Source organism: Culex quinquefasciatus, chromosome 3 (genome assembly GCF_015732765.1).
Source record: "Culex quinquefasciatus strain JHB chromosome 3, VPISU_Cqui_1.0_pri_paternal, whole genome shotgun sequence".
Classification (NCBI taxonomy): domain Eukaryota; kingdom Metazoa; phylum Arthropoda; class Insecta; order Diptera; family Culicidae; genus Culex; species Culex quinquefasciatus.
This window is the reverse complement of record NC_051863.1, coordinates 83482627-83507976: the sequence shown is the minus strand read 5'-3', so window position 1 is coordinate 83507976 and position 25350 is coordinate 83482627. Positions and strand designations below refer to the sequence as shown.

The window sequence follows — 25350 nt, the reverse complement described above, 5'->3', positions numbered from 1 at the left end:
CTTAAAATTATACAAATTTGTAATAAGCGAGGGTGTTGCTTTTCGGTTCAAAGTTCATTAATCACTCATTTGTTGCCGTTCCTATCAACATGAAGCAGCAGCAAACAGGGATGGAATAATCGCAAAAAAATCTTTTTCGCTTGCGAACTTTCTTCACCCGCGAAGGAGAGTGGAGATTGTTTTGTGATTCTCATTATATGCATTGTTCATCTACGAACAGTGTCATTTTTGGACGTTTGACATAACACCAGCAATAGTAGTAGAGAAATCGATGTTCCGCCGAATAATACCGGGGATGATCTTTTCTGTTTCTTTTTATCGATATTTCGTGCGCGAGAGAGGAGAGCCAAGTTCCCTTTAGATTTTGTTCTCCTGACGAGCGTCAAAAGATTTTCTTTTGATGATGATTCTTCCATCGCATGGCAGCGTACAACCAATCGTAACTTTCCACGACTCGCAAGCAGCCAGTGATTTGGTTGATCACTTCACACAACCGTCGTTGACACTTACAAGAAACATGGTCAGCTAAACTAACAACAGCAGCGTGGTACCACCTATAGCCGTCAAATGTATCATTGATGTGGTGTGAACACACACAAACACAATTTGTACTTATTTGTCAACAGTTTTAAAATTTTGTGGATTTGATGCAAATCCTCCCGTTTGTCGTGAGTTCAACCATCCGCTCCTTGCGCTGGAATTGCTTCCCACCATCACAGCAGGACAGATACGGCGAAAGGACCTTGCACTTCGGGAGCGCGCACACACACGCACACACCCAGTCAACGACGGTGTCTTCTGCGCGTACTCCACGAAAGTATCTCAGTCCGGAGTTCGGGCTTCGGATCAGCATCCTCGAGATGGCAACGACGGGGATGCTGTTGCCGCCGCTGGTGGAGTTTAGTTTATCTCGATGTGTCCTTGCGACCAGACGGTCAGAACTAGGTTTTGGATAGGAAATAAGAAATCGCGAGTGAGTGAGTGTTTTGGGGTTGGTCCGGGTTAGACGACGACGAGTTTTGTCCGTCGGATGCCATCAGACGGGGTACCGTAGGTTCGTGTGGTGTATGATTAGTGGTGCTGTCGACGGCGATTGTTTGAACGAGCTCAACGAAACACAACACGTGGTTGATATCGTTACATTTGAGCCAATTGGATATACTAACCCGAAACGAAATTGGATTATTGAATTAAAACATAGCTTCCTGCTGGGTGGAGTAGTGTGTTCAGCTGAGAACGACTCGAGTGGATAATGGAAGATAAAAGTACACCGCAAGGACCTGCTCGGTGTTGGCTGAACCGTGAAGACCTGTGTTATGCTTAGCTCGTTTGGTGCCAGTGCTAAGGCTGCTCCTGGCTCGTACCTGTAGTTGCAGTGCTTGCTGGCTGGCATCCGGGAGCAAAAGGACACCCGGCAAGCGATACCGAAATGAATTTATATGTGCGATTCGCGTACAAGTGCTAATTGTCATAAACGCAAACTTGTGATTTACATACCCACCTGGCTGTGTCGGGTTTCGCAACGACGAGTGGGAGTCAAGCACACCCGCACCTCGTGTGGGTGTGTGAGCATGGATATCCAAGTGGTGTGTGGTGTGCCAACGGATCAGCAAACCCCACGAGAAGAGTGGCTTTGTACCGACATGTGTGATCGTTTCGTGGCGTGGGTAGTGCGCTGAGCTGCGTTGTTAATGAGGAAAATGAAATCACCTGCTTGCCGCGTGTGAACATCCAGAATGACGTTAATGAATTTCACCCACCACACTGACGACATAACATGATAGAAAGCGCCTCTGCCTTTGCTATGAACCAATGGAACTGATTCCCTTCGGCGGCATCATTAACGATGAAAGCTATTCCCGATAGAACATTGCTGCTGGGGTTGTAGGCAGCATATTGCCAATAATTTTCCGTAACCTCTTCACCTCTTCAAGTATGTGCTATGTGTTTGAAATATATACGATTATCACACTCTAGGTGCCATAAATCAATAATTGTGTGTATGTTACATTAATGTAACCTTATTTCATACACTCTTGGTTGAGAGGTGGTTTGCCCAACCCAACACAACCTCCGATTTTCATCATCTGGTAATGCCAAGCAGCATCTCCAAGTATTATTGTCGTCTGGTTTTGCCAAGAAGGTACGACCCTGCCGGGAGGGGTTGATGTGGGCCACGTGAGGAGCAGAAGGTGATTTATGCTGGAGGGGTCTGTGTTGCCAAGAATTTCATCGTACTTTATATCTCCTTGAGTCGAGACGAGGAGGGCAGGGTAACTGTGGGAATGAAGAAAATTCCACACTCTGGCTTACAAGCACACACACATGATATTTCAAAGATTTTCGGAACAAGCTGATGCCAGTTTAGCTAACAGGTTCTAAAGGTGGGGCACAACATGAACATTTTTCGAGAGTGCTATAATTTGATGCCATTAACAAAGCTGAAATAATATACTAATAATAAACTCAATTGAATTAAACTTCATTTTGAACAATTTTTTCAATTAATTTTCTGCTGTTATTATGGTTGCGGCTTTTTTTAATCACTGTGTAATTCCATGCACTCTTGGTGGGGCTGTTGGACATCTTTCAAAATCGTTGGTTCTAAGAAGGTTAATTTTTTTATGTGGAGAGTGTTGAAAAAATGCCAGCCTTACGAAAAGATGGAGATTCTATGCTATCATACTGAAATGTAAAAATCTTCAGGTCATTTTGGATTTTCTTAAATGTTGTATCATAAATCCCACAAGAATCCTTCTCCAGTCTTTGCGTCTACTGTTTTCATCACTTTCAACAAGTTTTTTTTTTTGGGATTGCTAATATTTATATAAAAATATGATAATAAACTGAGGTTGGTATGCTCCGTTGATTTATCACGAGCGTCGCGGGCGATCAAGTTTGGAGTTCAAGCAAGCAAAATGCACGACCTTTAATGTAAAACCCTGCGGAAAAGGTTACTCCTTGATTAAATTCTTTTCCCATAAGCGAGTATAATACTGTCCGATAACAAGAACAAACATGTTCGTTATCTCACCCAACACTAGGGGTGGATAACACACTGAACATCTGATTTTTTCAAGACTATTTTTCAACAAGTTCCAAATGCACAGCAAACAAAGTAGTAATCCATCTGCGTGTAAAAGGCCTGGGTGTAAAATATGTTTTGCATTCTTTTGTAAAATTTTGTGTAATATTACACCCTTAAATATGCAGCCCATCAGTATGGGAAGCCTACTTGTGAAATGTCAAGCTCACATATACGTATATCCTTTCCATTTTTCATCGGTCTGACGACCGAGCGGGCTTTTTTTGTGATTACAAAAATTGTACATGCAGCGTGTAATAATATTAAGTGTCTTTTTTGACGAAGGTGATGCGTATGCTTTTGCTTGCGATTTTACCATCGGATTTTTTGCTGTGTGGTATGCAATAGAAATGAAGTAGGCTCCAATCAAACTCCTGTGATCCACTACACACAAATATTTCCGAATGTTACATCATTTATGATGTACAGTATGTAAAAAAAGTATTTACACCCCTTAAGCACTATGCACATTTTGTGATGAAACATGTAAAAAATTTAAAGTTTGACAGGAACCTAGTACTACGTTTTGTTCAGAAACTCATGCCATACATTTTGCTACAAACAGCTCATGAAAAGATGATTTCTATAAAAAGTTATATAACAAATACTATTACGAAAATAAAAAAGGTGCAAAAAAAGTTTGTACACCTTTCGAAAAATTATCATAAATAATGTTGACAAATCACCATAAATCCAGTCTCTCAACTCCAAATAGGCATTTTGACTGATTAAAAAAATAATTTGGATTGAATATAAAGTTTACTAACTACTTAGTATAAAAGTTTATATAACTCTGGAAATTCTATATAAAACTTATCTAAACTTAATTTTGTAAACTTTTAATTCAACTAAAAGTCAATATATTACCATAGAATTGCTAAATAAACATTTTGGAGTGGGTATAACACCGTTTTGGGGTATTTGTATCGATAGAATAGATTTTCGTTGGAATTTCGTACCAACCCGTAATTACGTCGTCGGAAAATCCGCCGGCATCCGAACCGGTCCACAATTCTTAAGTCAACCTATGTGGCATCGGAAAGGGCATAAAATTTCCGATTTTTTGATACCCATACATCTAGGTTTTCTACAAAACCCACGTTTTTAAATACCTGGGCAAAAAGTAAGTTTGATCCACGAGAACAAAAATTACGAAATTCCATACATTTTTGGCAGATTGCTCAAACAAAACCATAACAACGTTTTTACCTAGGTATTTAAAACGTGGATTTTATAGAAAACCTAGATGTATGGGTATCAAAAGATCGGAAATTTTATGCCCTTTCCGATGCCACATAGGTTGACTTGTGAATTTTGGACCGGTTCGGATGCCGGCGGATTTTCCGACGACGTAATTCCGGTTGGTACGCCAACGAAAATCTATTCTATCGATACAAATACCCCCTGTGTTATAAAATGTTTATTTAGCAATTCTATGGTAATATATTAACATTTAGTTGAATTAAAAGTTTGCAAAATTAAGTTTAGACAAGTTTTATATAGAATTTCCAGAGTTATATAAACTTTTATACTAAGTAGTTAGTAAACTTTATATTCAATCCAAATTATTTTTAATCAGTCAAGGATGCCTATTTGAAGTTGGAGACTGGATTTATGGTGATTTGTCAACAAATAGCATTATTTATGTTAATTTTTCGAAGGTCAAACTTTTTTACTTTTTTAGTTCGTAATAGTATTTGTCTTTTTATAGAAATCATCTTTTCATGAGATTTTTGTAGCAAAATGTCTGGCATGAGTTTCTGAACAAAACGTAGTACTTGGTTTCTGTCAACATTAAATTGTTTAGATGTTTCATCACAATATGTACATAGTGCCCAAGGGGTGTAAATACTTTTTTACATACTGTAACACTTTTGCACGTCATTTAACATTTAAATTTAAATGCAATTTCATGTAAATTTGCAACAAATTATACGTAAAAACATGATTTTACGTGTGATTCAACCATTTACGTCGAATCTCAAGTTTACATCAACTGAGTTTACATGTGATTCATGTTTTCCGTGTGGATATTCACATATTTTTTCTGTGAATACTGCTGCTCGAATCTACTTTTGAAATGCAGTGAATTGAAGATAACCCTAAATTCCAGAAAGGCATTTAATGCCTATGTTTGAATTCAAATGAGTAAGCTTCATATTCAGGAAAAAATATAATAGTAAATCATTCGAACGTTTTATTTAGCTAAAACATATTTTTCTCTTTGAGTCCACCATAAGGCGGTTGGTGCCTTCCTCACAGAGAAAAAAAAAATCTAAGATTCAGCTGCAAAAATGTGTATAAATAACACATAAGTGCTCATAGCTGTTGGAAAGGGGTTTCAGATACTCGATCATTTAGACTCCTCTGAATTGTCTTTCAATTATTTAACTAAGGACGGGTTGTCAAATCTTTAATGTTTTAGGCTTATTTGAAAGGTCTTTCAAATTCATTTCTTAAAAATAAATAACCTAATTGGTTTTCTTACAAAGCCCACCCTTTTTACAATCTTTCGGACTTTAGTCAACATCGTTTTCTTAGCACAATTTTGAAGTAATTAACTAAACTTAATGATTTCCAATAGCGGTGTAGATGCTACTGATGGATGAGATAAAAACGGACAAAGTCAGTTCAGCCAGAGTCAAGATAATCGATTGCAGTTATTTCGACCAACATCTTACCACACACAAACATTCGCTCAGAATTTGGTCCGGAGTAGATATCTGAAGGTTAGGAGTTCTAATTAACATTCCAACGCCCAAGGCTCCAAAAAAGTGTGAACGGTAACTTCAACACGCTGGCTCTCGGGCATAACTTACCCAATCAAGGTGATTCTTTTTCCCAGCGATTTGTTAGGATGTCTAGATGATCCTAGAACTTTACAGAACTCAATTAGATCAAATCTTTAATTTGCGATTAAAAACATCGTTCCCACTTTTTTCGCGTTTAAAAACACGATGCAGTTATTTTTTAATAAGGAACGATGTTCTCGGTCGCAGAAATTACTGAATTGTTCAAATTAAGTTCTGCTAAATTTTAGGATCATCTAGACATTCTTACAAATCCCTGAAAACAAGAATCATTCCGATTGGTTGAGTTATGTCCGAGAACCAACAGTTGAAATGCCGTTCCAACTTTGGGAGGCTTGGGCGTCCGTGTTGGACATGCGTTGGGCGTTCTTGTGTTAAGTTTATTTTTCAAGTGATTTTATAGCCTTTCCTCAGTAAGGTGTGAAAGGCAAACATCGTTTCGGTACTCAATAGTGAGTTTCAGCATAAGTATAATAATTTTAATAATAATAATAATTTTGGCCGATTTTAGCGTGACGTACTTTATGGATGAAGCCTTACTTACGTTTTTTTGTTTGCTCAAAAAAATCTGACCAAATGGACATCGAGATTTTGTCAGAACCCTCTAAAATTGTGTTCTTCAAAAATCAGCAATAAACCAAAGTCAAATAATGCTTAAATTGATCACCGAAAAAGCGCTTTCCGAACACAAATGTGCATTCAAGTACCAGTTTTTATTAAACTCATGATTGAATTATAAAACCTCTCAATGTATTAAATTAATATATCGTAGATTATTCAAGTCCATTCCGGATTATATCAAGATAAAGCTACCTTGAATTTTCATCAACCTATAGGTAGAACAAAGACGTTTAAAATTATTAATATATCAGGTGGACATGGTCCAATGTTCCAATCCAATCAAAAACATGCAAATTTTATTATTATTTTTCACAAATTGTTAATCCAGCATTTGAATTCCACACTATTTGAAATATTAACATACAGCAATTCCATTTTAAAAGAGCACACACCAAAAAAATCTGGGGTCCTTGGCCATTAGGCGGTAAGGTGGTCCAAAATTCGTTAGTTTTCCCAAAAAAAAACACATTTTAACTCAGAGCCGTTATAAACGTTTTGAACTGTCTTGGGCGCAAATGAATGTTTACAATACAACTTTTTCAACTGTTGGACTAGATTTTTTGGACATAAATCTATTTTCCCGCAAAAGTCTATCTAATAACCTATAATTTGTGTCCAAGCCAGCCGGGTCGAAGTTATTATTTTAATTTAAGAAAATGACAATGTTTGGGACCACCCAAGCAAGGTGAAGGTCACCCTAATGGCTAAACAAAAATGGGTCTAATTATATCAGCCAAGGAACCCCAGAAAAGCTTTGAGCCCAATCGGAAAACGTTTTTTCGGTTTATGCCCTTTTTAGAATGGAATTGCTGCATAAACTCAAACTCAGCATTGAAAAAAGTGTTCAATTTGAAAAAGTTCAGAAAATGGCTCCCATAAACCATTTCTTTGATATCGGTTTATTGAGAGCGCTTACGTCACTGCTTACACCAATTGGTGCAAGTTTTCTCACATTTGCTCCTTGATTGTGTATAGTGGAGGTTGTGCGGCGAAAATAATGGCGTATCATTTTTAACTCACGTAGATCAGCAACATCCACACGCCAGCAGTTGGCAAGAAAGGACCATTTTTCAGGTGGTTTTCCATTCTGCTTCCCTCTCACGTACGACGGACGGACGGTGGCTGCCTTGCGTCTTTCGATGTGCGACCGACGTAAGAATGTGCAGCAGAAAAGCGGCCAAAGGACCCACGAAGAACCCTTTTCCGCACAGATGTGTTATCAAAGGTATATTCATTCACATCACAGAACATTGCCGACACACCTGGCGGACGTGGCTGATTCAGTGCAGAAAATATTTCAGTCACATCTAACTGTCGTACAAATGAAAGACGAAAATTGCATGTTTCTTCGTCGTTTTAATTTCAATTAGCATAATCTGTGCACGTCACGTCGACGAAACCGTTTTGGGTGGGAATCAATTTACATCAATGATAGATTTTCTATATTCAAAAACAGGGAAGAAAAACATAAATTTGGCGGAATTGACATTTTTAGAACAAATCTAACTGGATAAATGAAATATGTATAATAGGGTGGGTACGTTTTTCAAAAAGTTCTCTGATCAAATTTTAGTATGGTTCCCCTTGTAGGTCATGCCAATAGGGACTTTCATGCCAAATATCAGCTCATTTGGTTATAAACTGGCTGCGCGCATCAGGGTTAAAGTTTACATGGGAATTACTATGGGAAATGGAACTTTTGTTCAAACGCTCCTACAGGTCTGGGAAAATCATGCGCCAACTTCTGGTATAGTCAGGCCTAAGGGGAATGGTCTGGAGAACACTTTTCCTGAAGAGGCATATGGATTCGTTGTCCCTAGACCTGGCGCATCGGCAAACAATCCGATGTCTCCGGAATCAACGGTTTTGCCTAAAAAGCATCAAATTTTCCTTAGCATGCTAAGCTTGATGAACACCGCGACGCCATATGTCAGACAGCTACCACGTGGTTGAAATATTTGCAAAAAAAAAAAAATTTGCTATGCAAAGATTCTGAATTCGACTAAATAATGTCAGGATTACTCGAAATGATCATTTTCTAGTTAAAAGAAGGTTTGCAATTGAATATTCCAGCCGTTTCTCACCCACGTGGTAGCTGCCCGACGCATGGCGTCGCGGTGTGCATCAAGCTTTCAAAGCATGCTAAGAAAAATTTGATGCTTTTTCAGGAAAACCATTGATTCCGGAGACATCGGATTGTTTGCCGATGCGCGGTCTAGGGACAACGAATCCATATGCTCTCTTTGGGAAAAGTGTTCTCGACCATTCCAGGCCTGACTATACCAGAAGTTGGCATTTTCCCAGGCCTGTAGGCGTTTGAGCAAAAGTTCCAATTGCCCATAGTAATTCCCATGTAAACTTTAACCTCAATGCGCGCAGCCAGTTTGCAACCAAATGAGCTATATAGCAAAAGTCCCTATGGGCATGCTATACAAGAGGAACCATACTAAAATTTGATCAGAGAACTTTTGAAAAACACCCACCCTAATGTATAAACCAAAAGTATCTGCCTGTTTTTATGAGTTTAAAGTTAACACATTTGGCCAAAAATAACAGGTGGTGTTGTGGACGTCAGAACATCGCCACTCATTATATTAAAATTTTCTGGGCAGCGCAGCGTCAAGGCTGGAAGATGACCCTTTGTATAGAAGGAAAAACTGTCATCAAATTATAATATTTTTACCAAGTTTACGAAAGGTAGGGTTAACTGTCGTTCTATGTATCTCGAGCTAGAGGAAATACCAAGTTTAGTCCCTGGTTATCATTATCGAAGGGACCATCGAGGAAGGATCCCAAATGAAAACTCAATTGAAAAACGATGATTTTATCAGCACGAGTCTTACATTTATTTATTATTAAATATGAATAGTACTAAAAATCGTATTTTGCAACGAGTTGTATAGGTAACAAATATGAATTTTTGGCGGGCATTCAAGGGTTTGTTCCGGTGGGCATACTGAGCCCAAATCCAAAATGTGAGCTTGATTGGACGTAACAGGAGCTGGCGCTTTGCATTTGAATTTTAAATGGGATTTAACCCGTAAAAAAAGTTGTTTTTTTTTTCAAAAATGTCACATTTTGCCACTGAAGCGTTTATTTCAACATCATTGGCGTGTAGATAATATAATATTGAGATTTGGAGCACCCTGGAGCTCGGTACAGACCTTCAAAGTAAGGCATTTTTTCGAAAAATTGACCCCAGCAAAATCAAATGGCGTCTAAGGCGTCGCGAGGTATCATGATCAAGTTTTCAAGCTTTGGTTTGTTCTACAAACCTGAAGAGTTGTTTATTACATAAAATTACACATTTTGCCGAAGACAGCAAAATATTATGAGCCTTTATTGAAGAGTTATAACCATTTTATGTGATTTTGAGCCTATTTTCAAGTTTCTATGTTTTCAAAATGGCGCATTTGGCGCAAAACCGAACAATGCACCTGAAAGTACACACTTTCAACTACATTCCCTGAAAATATCTCCGTGTCTATTTTTAGATATCTCGATTTGAATTTGACGGTTTTTAATCAATTTATTTATATTTTAAAGTGGAATCTTATTGAAAACGTGGTAATAATCGGTAAATTGATCTATTGTTATGGAAAAAATTAAAATTATGACACACATTCTAAAATTATGAATAAAAACATGTTTAGCCCAAAAATAATGTAAATTAAAATTTTAAATAATTGTTCGGATTTAAAATTAAATATTTCCTTTTATATTTGGTCAGTTTAGAAAGGATGTAGTATTTTTTTATAGACAAAGTATTTTCCATAAAAATTGATCAATTTTCCCTTCAATTCACCGATTTTCAACTCATATTCAATATGACTTCGAATAACATTAATAAATAGATTGATTGAAACCGTCAAATTCAAATCGAGATATCTAAAAATAGACACGGATAGACACGGAGATATTTTCAGGAAATGTAGTTGAAAGTGTACTTTCAGGTGCATTGTTCGGTGCGCCATTGCGCCATTTAAAACAACAACTAGGCTCAAAATCACATAAAAATGGTTATAACTCTTCAATAAAGGCTCAAAACATTTTGTTGTCTTGGGCAAAGATGTGTCATTTTATGTCATAAACAACTCTTCAGAACATAGTAGGCCGCTTAAATGCTAACATTTTGAGTTATCACCAAAAAAGTGCTTTTTTGAACCATTTTTGCAAAAATGGCGTATATCTCGAGTAGATTAAGAGCTACAAATTTGGTGCCTTGGACAAACTTTCATGAAATTTTCTCCTCTACAACTTTGCCTAAGACACCAAAGCCCTACAACGTCATCCAACAAAGTTAGTTTTGGTTGACACCATCGAAGTCGTCACCCTGTACGTCAATAACTTCAAAAGATAGCCCTTATCAAGTACAACAATTCTTCCGAAGACACCATTTGGCTAGGACGTCAAATAAAGGAGTTATCAATTTATTCCACTTAATTTTGCCATTCCGAACACTGTGCAATTTCCGATCTTTTGATACCCATACATCTAGGTTTTCTTTAAAACCTACGTTTTTAAATACCTGGGCAAAAAGTAAGTTTGATCCACGAGAACAAAAATTACGAAATTCCATACATTTTGGCAGGTTGCTCAAACGAAACCATAACAACGTTTTTGCTTATGTATTTAAAAACGTAGGTTTTAAAGAAAACCTAGATGTATGGGTATCAAAAGATCGGAAATTTTATGCCCTTTCCGATGCCACATAGGTTGACTTGTGAATCGTGGACCGGTTCGGATGCCGGCGGATTTTCCTACGACGTAATTCCGGGTTGGTACGAAATTCCAACGAAAAATCTATTCTATCGATACAATTACCCCCAAAACGGTGTTATACCCACTCCAAAATGTTTATTTAGCAATTCTATGGTAATATATTGACATTTATTTGAATTAAAAGTTTGCAAAATTAAGTTAAGATAAGTTTTATATAGAATTTCCAGAGTTATATAATCTTTTATACTAAGTAATTAGTAAACTTTATATTCAATCCAAATTACTTTTTTAATCAGTCAAAGATGCCTATTTGGAGTTGGGAGACTGGATTTATGGTGATTTGTCAACAAATAACATTATTTATGTTAATTTTTCGAAAGGTGTACAAACTTTTTTCACCTTTTTATTTTCGTAATAGTATTTGTTATATACCTTTTATAGAAATCATCTTTTCATGAGCTTTTTGTAGCAAAATGTTTGGCATGAGTTTCTGAACAAAACGTAGTACTAGGTTCCTGTCAAACTTTAAATTTGTTACATGTTTCATCATAAAATGTGCATAGTGCCCAAGGGGTATAAATACTTTTTTTACATACTGTACATGAGTAGTTCTTGAAAATATCTTTTTTTAAATGATATTTTTTATGAATTTCGAGACATTGAAAACGAAAACTTCTGTGATGTTTTGATTTGGACCGTTTTGGTCTCATTCGATCTGTTTTGAGGTCCCACAAGACCCTAGTCAATATTATGAAGTTTAGAAAAGTACTTCAAACGTTATGCTAAAAAAAAGATTATAGCTAAACTTCGGAAGATTGTAAAAAGGGTAGTTTTTGCAAGTCATGCTATCTTTTTTGGAAAGGCATTTTGAAGACCTATCCAACGCAATAAAAGATTGAAGATCTATCAACCCCATCAAAAGTTATGAGCACTTAAGTGTTATTTATACACTTTTTGAGGCTGGATCTCGAATATGTTGATGAAAAAATTGTCGGGATCTATCATGCGACCCACCGTTAGATAGGTAATCAAAAGACCTGTCCAACGCGCCAAAAAAATTGAAGATCTGACAACCTTATCAATAATTATAAGTACTCTAGTGTTTTTAATACACATTTTTTGAGGCCGGATGTCAGATATTTTGAAAAAAATAAGAGATATTTATACACTTTCTTGAAGCTGTGTAGTGTATTCACTTTATGAATGCGAGAAAGGCACCAACCACCTTAAGGTGGATAAAGTAATGCTTTTTTATATTTTTAGAAAGTTATTTGTAAGACCTATATAAAGGGGTCCAAAGTTGTGAGCACTGTTACACTTTTTGAGGCAGGATCTCAGATATTTTTTAGAAAATGATTTCCGGATCTGGCATGCGACCCATCGCTGGACTTTTCTAACAAGTCCAAAATATTTAAGATCTGACAACCCTATCAAAAGTTATAAGCATTTAGGTGTGCACTTTTTCTAGACAGAATATCAGATATTTTGATAAAAAAATAGTTCCGAATCTATCGCACTACGAAAAAACAACATTTTTAACTGACTTATTTTGGGTCGTTGATCTCAAATATGACCCAATATTATTTGGAAAATTAAAGTCCAGACTGGCGACCAACATAACGGCAATGAATTATTGAGAAAATGCATGTAGTAAGTTAACAGGCTGAATTTGTAGTAAAAGTGACAATAAAAACCCCTTCATTTGATTATCCGAAGTTTCTAAGAATCCTTTGGATAATTGAACTTAGGTAACCGAGTCAGATAATCGAATCGAATCCCAAATTTCAAAGCCGGAGCACCAGCTTATGTCGCAACCAAAAAAGCAAAGAAATCCACTTTAACGACCCCTGCTTTTCCCTTTATAAATGTAGGATCTCCTACATTTGAAATCACTGAATAGCGAAAGCTACAATATTTCATGAATAAATGAAAGTTGCTAGTATTTAAAATTGAGGTGAAAAGTCACCGATTGTGATTGGACACTTAATATTATTAACTGAATGAATGTACATCGTAAAGAAAATCTTGGATTAAAAAAAAAGGCAGATCTTTGTCTCTTGTTTTGACCTTTCTGATGAGCCAAGAAGTTATAGAATAATCTAGTCATTGACTTTATTGCATTATAACAATACCCACTAGGGTGGGTACGTTTTCAAAAGTTCTCGGATCAAGTTTTAGTATGGTTCCTCTTGTAGGGCATGTCCATAGGGACTTTCATGCCAAATATCAGCTCATTTGGTTATAAACTGGCTGCGCGCATCAGGGTTAAAGTTTACATGGGAATTACTATGGGAAATTGGAACTTTTTGTTCAAACGCTCCTACAGGTCTGGGAAAATCACGCGCCAACTTCTGGTATAGTCAGGCCTAAGGGGAATGGTCTGGAGAACACTTTTCCCAAAGAGAGCATATGGATTCGTTGTCCCTAGACCTGGCGCATCGGCAAACAATCCGATGTCTCCGGAATCAATGGTTTTCCCTGAAAAAGCATCAAATTTTTCTTAGCATGCTATGAAAGCTTGATGAACACCGCGACGCCATACGTCAGGCAGCTACCACGGGGTGAAAAACGGCTGGAATATTCAATTGCAAACCTTCTTTTAACTAGAAAATGATCATTTCGAGTAATCCTGACATTATTTAGTCGAATTCAGAATCTTTGCATAGCAAATTTTTTTTTGCAAATATTTCAACCACGTGGTAGCTGTCTGACATATGGCGTCGCGGTGTTCATCAAGCTTTCATAGCATGCTAAGAAAATTGATGCTTTTTAGGCAAAACCGTTGATTCCGGAAACATCGGATTGTTTGCCGATGCGCCAGGTCTAGGGACAACGAATCCATATGCTCTCTTCAGGAAAAGTGTTCTCCAGACCATTCCCCTTAGGCCTGACTATACCAGAAGTTGGCGCGTGATTTTCCCAGACCTGTAGGAGCGTTTGAACAAAAAGTTCCAATTTCCCATAGTAATTCCCATGTAAACTTTAACCCTGATGCGCGCAGCCAGTTTATAACCAAATGAGCTGCTACAAGCTACAAGGGGAACCATACTGAAACTTGATCCGAGAACTTTTTGAAAAACGTACCCACCCTAATACCCACTTTCATGAAATCAAATATTTCCAACAGCGCAATAGCTCTGCAGACTGCAAACCACCTTAATTTACGGTCAAACCTAACGGAATCCAATTATGAATGACATGTGGTTTAAGTGGAATTCAATTGTGGTTCTTTATTGCTTGCCTTGTTATCCGCATTGTATTCATCACCTTCGCCGAAGTGTGCACGCAGCGATAATAAAAAAAAATGTGACATTGTTCTCCGACACTAACGAGAAAAGGCAGATTCCTCACCGGAAATAGATTGCCTGCTTTCTGATTGAAGATGAAACCATAGGAAAACACGCTTCACCACAGCTATTTATCAAAACGTCACCGTTTTGAATGCGGGTGTGTACGCTCGGGTTGCAACACGAGAAGAAAGAAAATATCTTTTATTCCATGAAAAAATGGTTCTCTCAAAGCGACAATTTGCCGCCTCCAGCTGGTCCTTGTTCCAGAACCATCCATAAATATTTCGCTGTCATAAATTTTCTTTCGATTCCTCAGGCCCGGCCGTGCTCCTAGAAAAGCTTTCACTGTCTGGCTGTTTTTGTACTATGTATACAAAATATTGCAATCATGTCGCGGGGATACGATCGCAGCTTTGTACATGGCGTTTGTTGTAGACCTCCTACTTCGACGTTCCTCTGTTATAGAACACCCGGACCGGGACGTCACGGGACGCGACAACCCATGGTTTTGGGGCTATTTGAATGCATACACGTAAATAATAATGATAAATGGCCAGAATAAAGTAAATTTATATCACAACATCTACCACACTTTTGCCATATCAAAGCAAATTTTCTTGGACGGATGCCAAAATCAAGACATTCTTCTCGTGCGCAGTTTTTGTCTGACTTTTTGGTTCGCTTTATTCTCTCACATTTCTCTCCAAACTTTTCTTTTTTTCTTCTAAAAGTTTTCTCACCAAAAGTATTGTTGTTCACCTGAGAGCTTTTTTTCTTCTGTTAGTTGCAGTTCAAATAATAAAAAAAAAACAAGCATTCAGGCACCCAACAATTCAGCTCCAACTTTATGCTTAGCATAACAAGCGAGCGAATGCAAAAGTATTCTTAAATTTTTGAAACCTTTTCGCTCGCCCCAAAGATATGCGAGAGCTGGGCGTGTTGCTAGTGGGTGAACTTTGTGAATTCCTTGCGTAACGTGATTTACCTCGGAGAGTTATCCTTGTTAGTATGATTCAGCACCAGCCTTGGGAAGGAAAGAGAATGAAAGCCGCAGACAAAAATATCCAACAGTCGTAAAATAAAACGTAACTGCAAATGTCCTACACTTTTCAAAACCCCAGCACGATTGGAACACGTGTGTTGATAATCTTCAAAGTGAATGGTTCATTGAAAATTGGAAACTGAAATTTGGACACCTGCGGCACCAATTCGATGTCATTGTGCTATCTTGTCGAAATTAACAGCTTGGGCTAGGATTTCGGTCATTCGATTTTTTTATTATTTTTAATCCGACTGAAACTTTTTTGGTGCTTTCGGTATGCCCAAAGAAGCCATTTTGCATCATTAGTTTGTCCATATAATTTTCCATACAAATTTCGCAGCTGTCCAAACATTCAATATTACGCCCTTTTAAAATGTTAGTCTTGATTCGAAAATTTTGAATTTTGAAAAGATCGGAAAATTTCACACATGTTTCATATTTTAACATTGAAAATCGGACCATTAGTTGCTGAAATATCGAAATTGAAAAATGGTGGGTTGTTTGGGTGAGACTTAGAAAACATCAATTTTCCTGTTTTAAGCCTTTGCATTGCAATATCTCAGCAACTAAAGGTCGTATCAACAAAGTCCGAAAAAGCAAAATATAGAGAATTTTTTCAGCTTTTCAAAAATATTTTTTCTAAAAGTGTGCAAACATGTGCACTTATTCAAAAAAAGAAAAACTGCGACTATTTTCAAAAAAGTCACCTAAATATGGATTTAACTTGAAAACGGTGCACTTTATCAAAATTTCACTAAAGTACTTTTTGATTGCAAATTTGATTTTACATCGAAAAATGAAGTTGAAAAAATTATGCGACCAATATTTCTATTTTTTGAAAAAATCAGTATTGATTAAAAAATTCATAACTCGGTCAATAATTTTTTGCACAACCTGGAAATTTCTGAAAAGTTGGCATTTTATGTCCTCTAAAACATATAAAAAAGTGTTTTTTTGCAAATCAAATTTTAGTGATAAAAAGTTAAATAAAAAATCACCAAATTTTTTTTACCGTGTATAATTTTTTCCAGTGTAGTCCGTATCCATACCTACAACCAAAAAAAACCTAAAGGATCAAAAAATTCCTTTAAAATGTATAGATTTTTGAATTTTCATACATCATTTTTGTATGGACAGCTGCGAAATTTGTTTGGAAAATTATATGGACAAACTAATGATGCAAAATGGCTTCTTTGGGCATACCGAAGGCACCAAAAAAGTTTCAGTCGGATTAAAAAATACAAAACTTAAAATTGAAGAAAAAAGACCGATTTCGTAGAGAATTGCTCTTATGCATTGTTTCCAGGAAAAAAAAATGGCCCAGTACCGATAAAACATTCGGAAAAATCTTCCAGACAAAATTCTTTCAATTAGACAAAATTCTTCAATGCAGAATGTGAGGAAAGTTATTGATTCGTTCAAAAGTTTGTTGAATACATATGGGTAATTCTCCGCCAACTCACACAGCAGTTGCCCCGACCCTCTCCGATTTGCGTGAAACTTTGTCCTAAGGGGTAACTTTTGCCCTTGATCACAAATCCGAGGTCCGTTTTTGTTATCTCATGACGGAAGGGCGGTACGACCCTTTCATTTTTGAACATGCGAAAAAGTACACCCAAAACTGGCAGCGCTAGTCCGAGAGAATGATGGTCTCGAGTCGAGAGAATAGTGGTACCATTCACGGACGCAGAGAACACAGCTCGAGATGGGCGATAGAACTATTCTCTCGAGGTTCATTTGCAAAAAAAGTTCATCCGTCAAACAAAAAACCAAAAGTGTCGACAACGGGAATCGAACCAGAGACCTTTGACAAACCAATCCAATGACTTAGCTGCCTCGGCCACCACAGTTTGGTGACCCAGGAGAAGTCAGAAGTCGATGTATGACACTTGTTGGAGATTTATTGATTCAACTAACGAATGAACTCATTTGTTATGATGGTGTGAGTTGGTACCATTATTCTATCGATTTTGGCACTGAGCCCTCAATAAATTTTGAGAGAACGATTATCTCGATTCTGAATTTTGGGTGTAGTGTTTTTCAATAATTTGTAGCCTGAAACGGTGATGAGATAGGAATTTGGTGTCGAAGAGACTTTTATGTAAAATTAGACGCTCGATTTGATGGCGTACTCAGAATTTCTTATTTTTACTTATCTCAGCTCATAGACCCACCTTCATGTATATCTAGGGTACGTTATCCATGAGTGGAACCCTATCCTATAATGGACCCCCTGAAGGGTTTTTGATGAAAAAATCAATAAAACACAATTTCAAGCGTGTTGTTGTCTCCAAATCTTTTATTTGGCATGTTCAGCATCATTTAAATCAATGTTGACTGATATTGAATTGTCCTTTTCACCAAAATAAGTGTTTTGAGTTCGACATCTGAAATCATCCATGGCCACTAGCATATTCACAACAAAACTGCTTTTATATTTTATGATTGAATTAATTATCCAATCATTTTTTGACTGATTATTTAACTTCAACAAGTCGAAATAATGTAAGTTTAAGAAACTTTACTAAAATAAAGCGAAGAACTGCTCATTTTCGAGCAAAAATTAGGGGGGTCCAATATAAGACAACGAAAATCCAAACTTTTCCAAAAGTGGACCCCTGTTAATTAAACCTTCAAAAATGAAACAAACTTTGTATATAAGCAAAATTTTCTCTTAAACCTACAATAAATGCTTGATGTTATCAACATAAACGCATATTTTTTTTTCAATTGTGAGTATAAATATAGCTGTTTCATGTTAAACGTACCAAACATGCTGAAGCCGTAAAAAATCATTATTAATCAAAACTATAGTCAATTAAACATAACTGAAGCAACATAATTGCAGTTTGAAATTATATTTTATAATAATAAATCAAGAACAAAACATTTTTAAATAAACATGCGTGGTTTTATCAGCAGTAAACAAATCAATTGTTTAGTTTCGGTCAACCATTTATGAAATTAATATGAAAAAATGTGCATCAAAATTACTTTTTTTAAATATTTTTATGTTTACAGTGGTTTTTGAAACGTTTTCTCTGATCTTTTTCGGAAATCAATGTGTTTAAATGTCTGTTAGGTTTTTTTTGTTGTTAAAAGCCAAATTTGTTAACAAAACATATTTGTTTATGATGAAAAGTGAGCAAAATACATCTTTTATTCATTATACCTATTATTAAACCTACACCATCCATGAAAACATCAAATATCGGTTAAATTGTGTATAAAAATAACAGTTTGCCTATAGTGGACCCGGCTCCACAATCGGATTATGGACCCGGGTCCACTATAGGAAAAAGTGGTCAATAACAGTCAAAAAACTTTTTTTTTCAAATGGCTATTTTTCTGCTCAAATAAACTGATGAAACAAATAGTCAAAAAATTTCAAAAGACTTCAGTTTTCATTGTTTTGTACAAAGGGTTATGAAAAAGTGCTTAAAAAATTGAAAATTTGTGAAAAATGTGCTTCGGCTCTACTAGGGGTCCCCTAATGGTTACCCTAGTAACATTTTTAAACTTACAGGTTTTATCATAGTTCTGCCAACTCTCATACGGCCTAAATAGGCTTTTATGGCCTACTTAAAACCTAAAATGTTACTAGGGTAAAATACCCTATCGACTCAGAAACGAAAACTGAACAAGTGTCTGTGTGTATGTGTCCAAAATTCACACTGAGTTTTCTCACCACTGGCTGAACCGATTTTGGTCAAACCAGTTGCATTCGATTTGGTTTGAGGTTCCATACGTACCTATTGATTTTTATTAAGTTTCGATAAGTAGTTCAAAAGATATGTATAAAAATGTGTTTTTGTATTTATCCGGATGATAGATAAGTGATTGACAATCGACTCAAATACCATTGTGTTATACATGGCCTGTCCCGCCCGTGTGGATCAATCGGACCGCGCACTGGACTCACAATCCAGAGGTCGTAGGTTCGAATCCCGCGGCGGGCGCTCTAAAATTCTTTGTGTAAATTTGGGTATTCGGCGCCGTCGCTCCGTGCCATACTTTCATACACTTAGGAGCCCAGGGCGGCGAAGTCCTTGAAGATAAAGGAAGACACTAGTGGTTGGTACTAGCAATGGTGGCCGACAGCTATAAAGTCAACTTCGTTTTTTTCGTTGGTTAGGTAATCAAAAGACCTTTCCAACGAGTCCAAAACATTGAGAAACTGGCAACCCTGTCTCATGTTTTGGTCACTTAAGTGATATTTATGTATTTTTTATTGCTGATCTTAAGAAAAACTAGATAAAAATTTGTCAAATTCCATCGAATTGACAAATTTTGGTAAAGAGTGAGGAAGGCATCAACCACATAGGTGGATTAAGTTAGTTTTTAAGTTACAGCTTCTTTTAGATATTTTTTTTTAATATATTTATAAAAGATTTTCTTTTATTATTTCTAATACTTGTCACGTTCCGTGAAATTTAGTGTTTTTGAATTATAGTCCCCGTGAAAATTGTAATTTTCTTAGCTAGAAAAAATACTAAGCCAAATTATGTGATATGAATAATTAACAATTTAATATTTATGGAAAGATTGCTGACATGCTTAAGGTGCTTGTGGTTAATATATTTTCTACATTTATCCCTCTCTTTCCATCTTTCTATCTTTGCAGTATGGTTGGCTTCCTTATTTTTCTTGCCACGAAACCAACTTGCGGTCTGTTTTTGCCATCAAATGCATCGTTTTTTTTAATTTGAAGTGACGAGTACAAGTGGCTTATGTCCCCAAAGGATACCCACAAATACCACACAATTCAAACATGATTGATGTCACTCCAGGAGCCTACAGAGAAACCACTAATGAAAAGTGCGATAAAAGGCTTCCCCGACCTGTCAAGTGCCAATGTCACCTTATTCCGCCATTCATTGTCCTGACCGGGGCCGTAGTGCGGTGCCACGCACGACGAACCGAGTGTTAATGTAATGAGTTTATTACGTTGCTGTCGCTGCTGCCCTCACTCTGGGAGGCAGGAAACGCGGAGCTGGTACAACGCGGAAAGGGGCGTTTAAAAGTTGTATATGTTTTCACACTTTCCGGGACCCAAAAAGTGCCACATGATCTTTCCAGGCTCACCCGACCGGTGACGCCTTTGGGGGCTTGGGCCAGCCACATTCCTGCACGCGGGTAATATAAATTATTTTTCAGTTTTAATTTTCCACGTCCCTGCGCTTCCCATTCCAGGGTCGGTTGGCCATTGTTGCCACGTGGCCCATTCTGGCGCCGCCGCCGTTACCGCTACATCTCCACTGATGCTGACACAGTGGAGTGTTTGTAGACTGTCCCCCGACGATGACGCCGACGACGACGATGGTGACTTTTATTCTGCGATGCTGCGAATTTCATCATCATAGCACAAAATTTATGAACAACGTAAATGAGCACAGAGACTACCCGTAACGCGAGTTGACTGTATTGTGCCGAACCCTCCCACGGTCCCAACACATTGCTGGCAGTCCCTTTGTGGCGACCGCCGGGAAAGGAAAGTTGTTCAGGAGCGCCACCAGTGTGTCGTATCACGGGAACAAGGTAACGAATTTGGCCCGTCACTTGATGGAGCATGAATCCTCCGTCTCTCTTTTTTTTTGCTGTTGTTTTTTTCGGGTTCTATCCATTCTTTTCAAACCAGGGGTTCGCAAAGCGATCCTTATCGCTCTGAATTAATCGAAAGCACGTTATTACGTGAACGTGGCATATTTTAATATCAAAGCCATCGAAGCAACAACTTAACCTCGAGTCAATTTTCATCGTGAAGAGAGTAAGTTATAAAGATTTTTGATAATGTGCTGCACAGTGTATTTTTAAACATTTCATTTTTCGATTGTATAGGATGAAACAAAAAATAACCCCTACATCAAAGCTAAAAGAACTAAGGTGCCAGAATAAAATTCTATTCTTAAAAAAACAAAAAAATATACCACCATCAGGAGTGACATTAAATCTGGGGTGAGATTGGGCAATAAAAATGCTGAAATTTGTATGACCCAATCTCACCCCCCAGACCTAATGTCACCCCTGATGACGGTACTAGGTAAATAGCAGCTGCTTTCAAAGAATCACTTTAAGTATTCAGTAACTTCATTAAAACTTAATCTCACAGTCGGAGCCGGATGTCAGTAAATTTGATGAAAACTGTCCAGATCCATCATTCTACTTATCGATAAAATGTTATGTTGGACAGAGTAATGAGGTTTGAAAATTCAGTTAGCTTTCCTCACACGTCAAGTTCATTTAAAATTCTTGGCACTCTTAAGGAATCAACATACAAATCCAGAGTTTTTTTCTGAAAAGGTCATATATCACATATCACATGTTTATAGGACCTATAAAAAAACTCTAGAAATGTTAATGTCAATTCTCCAAATTTATGGCAAAATGTATCGTGGTCTTACCTAGGTATTGTTCATTGTGGGAATTGTTTCAAAAGCACACCAAAAATATTAATATTCACATTAAAAAACATGGTAATATTACATCTGGGAAGGGGTACATCTGTTATGTAAAAAAAATGAGTAATTTTACCTCTGAAAATGTGTAATTTTACCACTTTTATGGTGTACCATCGCCAGGGCTGACATTGGGTCTGGAGGTGTGATTGGGTCATACAAATTTCAGCATTTTTGTATGACCCAATCTCACCCCCAGACCCAATGTCACCCCTGATGATGGTAATGTTTTTTTCAGTCTAAATTAAGGTAAAATTACATCATTAAAGAGAAAATTACACCTTCAAAATTTTCATATTTTTTACTGTGTGTGCAATTGTGATTTCGTAACCACTGCTCTTAAAGCCCTGTGACGAATAACGCACGGTTCGCTAGAAAATTCCACATGACCAGAGCCAGAGCGTTCCGAACGCGCACCACGTGGATGGTCCCGATCACTCGGTCCAAATATAATTCCACGTGGTGCAACATCCGGCCATCAGTCGACCAAGGGCACCACTCACGTGCTTTTTCAACCGACCCCCCCCCCCTCCCCCTTCACAAAGGTAGACACGTGTGCCGTTCTGCCTTCTGCCTGAGCTTTTGCCCTTCTCATTCGCGTTATGCTTTTGGCCTGGCCTCGCGGTGATGAACTTTGACGAAGGTCTGCACTCGTGACAAGTGTTCCTGCCAGCAGAGGTGCTTTCGAGTCAAGTTGTTGCGCTTTTGTTGTGACAGAAGCACATTGTTCCGGCACAACTGCAGCACCACTCGTAATTAAATGCTGCAATGACCTGGCCTCATCCGATTGCCGCTCATCACAAGCCTTAGTACAGGATAGACGCCAACCAACGGTGTGGTTATCTAATAAGAATTTGTTTGAAGTTACCTTATCCTGGCTTTAAACCGGTGACTATAGGTTCAGGGACGAAGGAATTTACGTGCTTAATTGCGTGCTTCATCCTTTGCCTCGTCTGCTTCATTGTGTTTTGAAACCGGTGGCAATTTAATTGAACCATTTCAAGCTCCTCAAACCTTCTGATTTTTCCTTGGGGAAATTGACAAACAGATGAATTTATAGCTAGAAAGCACAGAATTACTTATGAGATTAGCTTCAGGATTTTTCGTGATCCCAAATTGTAATGGCTAATGATAATTAATCACGGGTTAGACATTGGGTTCGACCCAACCAACCACCCTTGATTGATTTTCAATAGATTGCCTTCTCGGAATGGTACGAAGGTGCTTTCGCATCACTGAATAATTCCGATATGCTTGCAATTTGTTAATAGATTTTTGCCCGATGGAAAGGGCTTCGCTTTTATTTGTCTGTCTGGCTTTGCTTGATAGTAAAGCATTTTTATTGAATTTTCATCGTTTTATATAAAATTCTTAGGTAATAATGTTTTTAATAACATCTCGGATTAGTTTTCAAAAAGCCGTAAGAGCCATTGGTAAACAGAGTCCTTTTTGCATCGGTATTCGACCTACTTACGAAAAACCAATATCAAAAATGCTTGAGATTGTTCATCTAAACGTCCTTCAAGTGCCCCAAACTTAAGATACATGAAATTTTGTTTCATTTTGGAGAAAAACGAAAACTAGTGTCAGAGGTCACGGTGGCTCTTACGGCTTTTGAAAACTCACCCGAGACATGTACTAAAAAGTAATTTTTGAAAAGCTGCTTATTTCAAAATTGAAGCAACGCATGCCTTGATTGAGTGTAAAAACGCTTAAACAACTATCGTTACCAACCGATTAACTTGTAAGTAACAATCATTTCTGACTTTAAAGTAAATATCTCGACGACCATGGGACTTTTGAGTGTGATGCAACCTGCACTGCTTAATTTAGGATGTCATCATTCTGTCATTGAAGTTTTATCCATCTGGGTGAATTTAGTAAATACCTACTAGTAAGGCCATTGCAAATATTTTTCAAAGTTTATGTCGCCCCCTTTCAAAGTTGTCCTGAATAATCAGGGGCAAAAAAATATTTTTCGAAAAACTTCAAAATTAGGAAATTAAAGTTTAATCAAATAAAAACCAGTAAAAATGCATTTTCCCGCGTTTATAATCATATTTAGCATGTTTGAACTCCTTTGAAAACATTTTAAATTTTCATGAAATGCCAATGTACAGTCCCACAAAAAGTTTTTTTTTGCGAATTGTCAATGCCTCGATATTTTTAAAACTAATGGTCAGAGCCGAGGACATAAACTTTAAAATATATTTGCAACGGCCTAATAAGAAAAAAAAACATTTGAAAAATCATTTTGCTCCAGGCGCGAAGGGTTGATGAGAATTCTATAAAATTTTCGCAATAACTATTCGTAACTTCGCTTGTTTTGCCCAAGTTTTGACGAACTATTCGAGCAGTTCCCCCTCTAATGGAGCACCCGCAGTCGAGCAGTTTTTGACAGTTCGCTCAGTAAGAAATACATTGTAGAAAAAAGCAAAAACTGCTCGAATGAAAATGCTCCATTCCCCAGACCAATCCCTCAATGCCATGCCACACGAGCACGAGAGACCGATCCGAGGACGTGGATATGAGCGAGATTGTGGGGAAACCTCATTTATTTTTCACCCATCTAGAGATCGTTACCGATCATATAGCCCAATCTTCAGCTCGAATTTTGCCTGAGAGCATGTGACCAGCAGCATTTAAAGCTCTTCTCTGTGTATTATTATAGTGTTCTTCAACGCTCAGACTCAGTCGCCAACAGATCGTCCGAGTGATTGTATGGGATGGGTTTTGGGGAGGTTTGGGACTTGACAAAGTCAATGGAGCACCCGATTCGAGTGGTAGAAATGACAGTTCTCCCATAAGGACATCGGGACTGGCAACACCAGCCAGCAACAGTCAAGTGTTCGGAGCTCTTCAGACTTTTCGATTTTTTCGCCGTAATTTACCGTGATTACCCGCGAGTTTGCTCCTCCAGCATGCCAAGGGCCAGCCGTGGCCGAGGCAGTTCGAGTGCGGCCTCGAAAAACCCGCGAAGTTCATCTACCGGCAGAGTGCAGAAAGGTAAACACAACAATGCCGCATCGACCGCCATCGCGCACGGGAGCGTGCCCGGTGACGTCACCGATCCTTCATTTTTACACGTGTCATACCGTCCACGTGAGTCCCCGGTACGGACGAGACAATCGACCCGGGCATCCGGAAGCACTTCCGGCCAGCAGCAGCAGCAGCAGCAGTCCACCAGCACTACGACGACAACCACTTCCAACGTTCCCACCAGCAACGAATTTGATATGCTGAGTGGAGATGAAAACAACACCGACAGTGACAGCAGCAGTGCTGGCGACGACGATGACGATGATGAACTTGCGCGCAAGCAAGG

The 25350-nt window shown here is 37.8% G+C and overlaps 1 protein-coding gene across 16 annotated transcripts in view; it reads left to right on the top strand.

Moving 5' to 3' along the window:
* The first annotated feature begins 853 nt into the window (after positions 1-853).
* Positions 854-25350, top strand: part of LOC6034026 — a 40005-nt gene continuing 15508 nt past the window's right edge. For 6 of the 16 annotated variants that reach the window (XM_001844359.2, XM_038264302.1, XM_038264305.1 and 3 more), the window contains exon 1: positions 897-1054. The gene's annotated coding sequence lies outside the window, so the exon portion shown is untranslated. Of the gene's footprint in view, positions 1055-25350 lie in introns of all 16 variants that reach the window. The other 10 variants (XM_038264309.1, XM_038264314.1, XM_038264306.1 and 7 more) reach the window with 10 other exon arrangements.